Raw genomic sequence first — 6,154 nt, 5'->3', positions numbered from 1 at the left:
GATATCCAGGTTCTGTCTGACATAGTTTTCTGGCACTCTCCCCTTTCGGTGGACACTGACACATAGTCTCTATTATGCCCAGAACCAGAGATAATAACCTTCTAGTAGCTGGTCCCTGCTCCAGCTCCACATGCTTGGTATGCAATGTTATAGTTTCGCTGGTGGATTGCTCTGGCTCCTGAACTGTAGAGTTCTCAGAGAACTGAACCCACCCGAACATTGAGATCCGAGTCGGGATTCCAGTCTGGCTCAGGACTTCCCGCCTTACTCGGATCCCAAAGCAAGGCCGAATGTCATCTTCCCGCTGTTGGATTCTAGCGGGTTTTGGATTCTTTATAAGTCCCCGTGCATCAGCACCATCTTCACTCCGGCTGTGGAGAGTGTACTGGATGGACGTGTCCGTCTCAGTACTGTGTTGTCTTGGCATGGGTTGGGTGCTCTGTCTGCTGTATCTGAAAAAGGGGTGCTCTGCTGTATCTGAAAAAGGGGTGCTTTCTCTGCCACATACATACAATAAAGGTAGCAGCGCTTATTGATGAATGATCATATACACACTTTCAATATTCAAAAAATAAAAATTTTAATAAAATAAATTCAAATTTAAAAATGGGCTTAAATGAATCTCATAGGACATATATAAAATAGACCTCATATAGGGGTAATGCAACAGCACATGGGTTACTATCCGTTCCTATTAGAATACCTCCTTGTCCGCCATATGCAAAGTCCCGGTTCAGTATTTTATCTGAGGATATAGGTACCTGAGTCACTGGAGGGTTGTTTGCACTGTGATAAATACAGTCCAGAGTCCTCACAAGAGCTGTGACAATAATTAGTACAATCCAAGGAACCGGTGTAAATAAAGGAAGGCGTCCAATTGTAGGAGGTTGGTCCGGAAGGTGCTGAGTGTGGTCCCCAGTTGAGGTCTGTGGTTGCCTAATGCTTTTCGCTGCTCCTGGCAGCTTTTTCAAAGGTGCTCTCTCTGCCTGCTGTATCTGAAAGGAGTGCTCTGTCTGCTGTATCTGAAAGGGGTGCTCTCTCTGCCTGCTGTATCTGAAAGGGGTGCTCTGTCTGCTGTATCTGAAAGGGATGCTCTCTCTGTCTGCTGTATCTGAAAGGGGTGCTCTCTCTGTCTGCTGTATCTGAAAGGGGTGCTCTCTCTGCCTGCTGTATCTGAAAGGGGTGCTCTCTCTGTCTGCTGTATCTGAAAGGGGTGCTCTCTCTGCCTGCTGTATCTGAAAGGGGTGCTCTGTCTGCTGTATCTGAAAGGAGTGCTCTCTCTGCCTGCTGTATCTGAAAGGGGTGCTCTGTCTGCTGTATCTGAAAGGGGTGCTCTCTCTGTCTGCTGTATCTGAAAGGGGTGCTCTCTCTGTCTGCTGTATCTGAAAGGGGTGCTCTCTCTGCCTGCTGTATCTGAAAGGGGTGCTCTCTCTGTCTGCTGTATCTGAAAGGGGTGCTCTCTCTGTCTGCTGTATCTGAAAGGGGTGCTCTCTCTGTCTGCTGTATCTGAAAGGGGTGCTCTCTCTGTCTGCTGTATCTGAAAGGGGTGCTCTCTCTGTCTGCTGTATCTGAAAGGAGTGCTCTGTCTACTTTATCTGAAAGTAGTGCTCTCTCTGCCTGCTGTATCTGAAAGGAGTGCTCTGTCTACTGTATCTGAAAGGAGTGCTCTCTCTGTCTGCTGTATCTGAAAGGGGCGCTCTCTCTGCCTGCTGTATCTGAAAGGGGTGCTCTCTCTGCCTGCTGTATCTGAAAGGGGCGCTCTGTCTACTGTATCTGAAAGGAGTGCTCTCTCTGTCTGCTGTATCTGAAAGGGGCGCTCTGTCTACTGTATCTGAAAGGAGTGCTCTCTCTGTCTGCTGTATCTGAAAGGGGCGCTCTCTCTGCCTGCTGTATCTGAAAGGGGTGCTCTCTCTGCCTGCTGTATCTGAAAGGAGTGCTCTCTCTGCCTGCTGTATCTGAAAGGAGTGCTCTGTCTACTTTATCTGAAAGTAGTGCTCTCTCTGCCTGCTGTATCTGAAAGGGGCGCTCTGTCTACTGTATCTGAAAGGAGTGCTCTCTCTGTCTGCTGTATCTGAAAGGGGCGCTCTGTCTACTGTATCTGAAAGGAGTGCTCTCTCTGTCTGCTGTATCTGAAAGGGGCGCTCTCTCTGCCTGCTGTATCTGAAAGGGGTGCTCTCTCTGCCTGCTGTATCTGAAAGGAGTGCTCTCTCTGCCTGCTGTATCTGAAAGGAGTGCTCTGTCTACTTTATCTGAAAGTAGTGCTCTCTCTGCCTGCTGTATCTGAAAGGGGCGCTCTGTCTACTGTATCTGAAAGGAGTGCTCTCTCTGTCTGCTGTATCTGAAAGGGGTGCTCTCTCTGCCTGCTGTATCTGAAAGGAGTGCTCTCTCTGCCTGCTGTATCTGAAAGGGGCGCTCTCTCTGTCTGCTGTATCTGAAAGGGGTGCTCTCTCTGTCTGCTGTATCTGAAAGGGGTGCTCTCTCAGTCTGCTGTATCTGAAAGGGGTGCTCTCTCTGTCTGCTGTATCTGAAAGGGGTGCTCTCTCTGTCTGCTGTATCTGAAAGGGGTGCTCTCTCTGCCTGCTGTATCTGAAAGGGGTGCTCTCTCTGTCTGCTGTATCTGAAAGGGGTGCTCTCTCTGTCTGCTGTATCTGAAAGGGGTGCTCTCTCTGTCTGCTGTATCTGAAAGGGGTGCTCTCTCTGCCTGCTGTATCTGAAAGGGGTGCTCTGTCTACTTTATCTGAAAGTAGTGCTCTCTCTGCCTGCTGTATCTGAAAGGGGCGCTCTGTCTACTGTATCTGAAAGGAGTGCTCTCTCTGTCTGCTGTATCTGAAAGGGGTGCTCTCTCTGCCTGCTGTATCTGAAAGGGGTGCTCTCTCTGCCTGCTGTATCTGAAAGGGGTGCTCTCTATGCCTGCTGTATCTGAAAGGAGTGCTCTCTCTGCCTGCTGTATCTGAAAGGAGTGCTCTGTCTACTTTATCTGAAAGTAGTGCTCTCTCTGCCTGCTGTATCTGAAAGGGGCGCTCTGTCTACTGTATCTGAAAGGAGTGCTCTCTCTGTCTGCTGTATCTGAAAGGGGTGCTCTCTCTGCCTGCTGTATCTGAAAGGAGTGCTCTCTCTGCCTGCTGTATCTGAAAGGGGCGCTCTCTCTGTCTGCTGTATCTGAAAGGAGTGCTCTGTCTACTGTATCTGAAAGGAGTGCTCTCTCTGTCTGATGTATCTGAAAGGAGTGCTCTGTCTACTGTATCTGAAAGGAGTGCTCTCTCTGCCTGCTGTATCTAAAAGGAGTGCTCTGTCTACTGTATCTGAAAGGAGTGCTCTCTCTGCCTGCTGTATCTGAAAGGAGTGCTCTCTCTGCCTGCTGTATCTGAAAGGAGTGCTCTCTCGGCCTGCTGTATCTGAAAGGAGTGCTCTCTCTGCCTGCTGTATCTGAAAGGGGCGCTCTGTCTGTCTGCTGTATCTGAAAGGGGTGCTCTCTCTGCCTGCTGTATCTGAAAGGAGTGCTCTTTCGGCCTGCTGTATCTGAAAGGAGTGCTCTCTCTGCCTGCTGTATCTGAAAGGGGCGCTCTGTCTGTCTGCTGTATCTGAAAGGGGTGCTCTCTCTGCCTGCTGTATCTGAAAGGAGTGCTCTCTCTGTCTGATGTATCTGAAAGGAGTGCTCTGTCTACTGTATCTGAAAGGAGTGCTCTCTCTGCCTGCTGTATCTGAAAGGGGCGCTCTGTCTACTGTATCTGAAAGGAGTGCTCTCTCTGCCTGCTGTATCTGAAAGGAGTGCTCTGTCTACTTTATCTGAAAGTAGTGCTCTCTCTGCCTGCTGTATCTGAAAGGGGCGCTCTGTCTACTGTATCTGAAAGGGGTGCTCTCTCTGCCTGCTGTATCTGAAAGGAGTGCTCTCTCGGCCTGCTGTATCTGAAAGGAGTGCTCTCTCTGCCTGCTGTATCTGAAAGGGGCGCTCTGTCTGTCTGCTGTATCTGAAAGGGGTGCTCTCTCTGCCTGCTGTATCTGAAAGGAGTGCTCTCTCTGTCTGATGTATCTGAAAGGAGTGCTCTGTCTACTGTATCTGAAAGGAGTGCTCTCTCTGCCTGCTGTATCTGAAAGGAGTGCTCTGTCTACTGTATCTGAAAGGAGTGCTCTCTCTGCCTGCTGTATCTGAAAGGAGTGCTCTCTCTGTCTGCTGTATCTGAAAGGAGTGCTCTCTCTGTCTGCTGTATCTGAAAGGAGTGCTCTGTCTACTGTATCTGAAAGGAGTGCTCTCTCTGCCTGCTGTATCTGAAAGGAGTGCTCTGTCTACTGTATCTGAAAGGAGTGCTCTCTCTGCCTGCTGTATCTGAAAGGAGTGCTCTGTCTACTTTATCTGAAAGTAGTGCTCTCTCTGCCTGCTGTATCTGAAAGGGGCGCTCTGTCTACTGTATCTGAAAGGAGTGCTCTCTCTGCCTGCTGTATCTGAAAGGAGTGCTCTGTCTACTGTATCTGAAAGGAGTGCTCTCTCTGCCTACTGTATCTGAAAGGGGCGCTCTGTCTACTGTATCTGAAAGGAGTGCTCTCTCTGCCTGCTGTATCTGAAAGGAGTGCTCTGTCTACTGTATCTGAAAGGAGTGTTCTCTCTGCCTGCTGTATCTGAAAGGAGTGCTCTGTCTACTGTATCTGAAAGGAGTGCTCTCTCTGCCTGCTGTATCTGAAAGGGGCGCTCTGTCTACTGTATCTGAAAGGGGTGCTCTCTCTGCCTGCTGTATCTGAAAGGAGTGCTCTCTCTGCCTGCTGTATCTGAAAGGAGTGCTCTCTCTGCCTGCTGTATCTGAAAGGGGCGCTCTGTCTGTCTGCTGTATCTGAAAGGAGTGCTCTCTCTGCCTGCTGTATCTGAAAGGAGTGCTCTGTCTACTGTATCTGAAAGGAGTGCTCTCTCTGCCTGCTGTATCTGAAAGGGGCGCTCTGTCTACTGTATCTGAAAGGGGTGCTCTCTCTGCCTGCTGTATCTGAAAGGAGTGCTCTCTCTGCCTGCTGTATCTGAAAGGAGTGCTCTCTCTGCCTGCTGTATCTGAAAGGGGCGCTCTGTCTGTCTGCTGTATCTGAAAGGGGTGCTCTCTCTGCCTGCTGTATCTGAAAGGAGTGCTCTCTCTGTCTGATGTATCTGAAAGGAGTGCTCTGTCTACTGTATCTGAAAGGAGTGCTCTCTCTGCCTGCTGTATCTGAAAGGGGCGCTCTGTCTACTGTATCTGAAAGGAGTGCTCTCTCTGCCTGCTGTATCTGAAAGGAGTGCTCTGTCTACTTTATCTGAAAGTAGTGCTCTCTCTGCCTGCTGTATCTGAAAGGGGCGCTCTGTCTACTGTATCTGAAAGGAGTGCTCTCTCTGCCTGCTGTATCTGAAAGGAGTGCTCTGTCTACTGTATCTGAAAGGAGTGCTCTCTCTGCCTGCTGTATCTGAAAGGGGCGCTCTGTCTACTGTATCTGAAAGGAGTGCTCTCTCTGCCTGCTGTATCTGAAAGGGGCGCTCTGTCTGCTGTATCTGAAAGGGGTGCTCTCTCTGCCTGCTGTATCTGAAAGGAGTGCTCTCTCTGTCTGATGTATCTGAAAGGGGTGCTCTCTCTGCCTGCTGTATCTGAAAGGGGTGCTCTCTCTGCCTGCTGTATCTGAAAGGAGTGCTCTCTCTGCCTGCTGTATCTGAAAGGAGTGCTCTGTCTACTGTATCTGAAAGGAGTGCTCTCTCTGCCTACTGTATCTGAAAGGAGTGCTCTCTCTGCCTGCTGTATCTGAAAGGAGTGCTCTGTCTACTGTATCTGAAAGGAGAGCTCTCTCTGCCTGCTGTATCTGAAAGGGGTGCTCTCTCTGCCTGCTGTATCTGAAAGGAGTGCTCTCTCTGCCTGCTGTATCTGAAAGGAGTGCTCTGTCTACTGTATCTGAAAGGAGTGCTCTCTCTGCCTGCTGTATCTGAAAGGGGCGCTCTGTCTGCTGTATCTGAAAGGAGTGCTCTCTCTGCTGTATCTGAAAGGAGTGCTCTGTCTGCTGTATCTGAAAGGGGTGCTCCGTCTACTGTATCAGTCCAGGTGTGCTAAGTCTGCTCTATCAATCCAGGGGTGCTCTGCTCTATCTGAAAAGGGTGATCTGTCCATCCATCCAGGAGCTCTGCCCCAGTGTAAAATGAAAATAATAAAACCTAAAA

Source organism: Pseudophryne corroboree, chromosome 2 (genome assembly GCF_028390025.1).
Source record: "Pseudophryne corroboree isolate aPseCor3 chromosome 2, aPseCor3.hap2, whole genome shotgun sequence".
Classification (NCBI taxonomy): Eukaryota; Metazoa; Chordata; class Amphibia; order Anura; family Myobatrachidae; genus Pseudophryne; species Pseudophryne corroboree.
Note: the sequence above shows the minus strand (reverse complement) of the source record.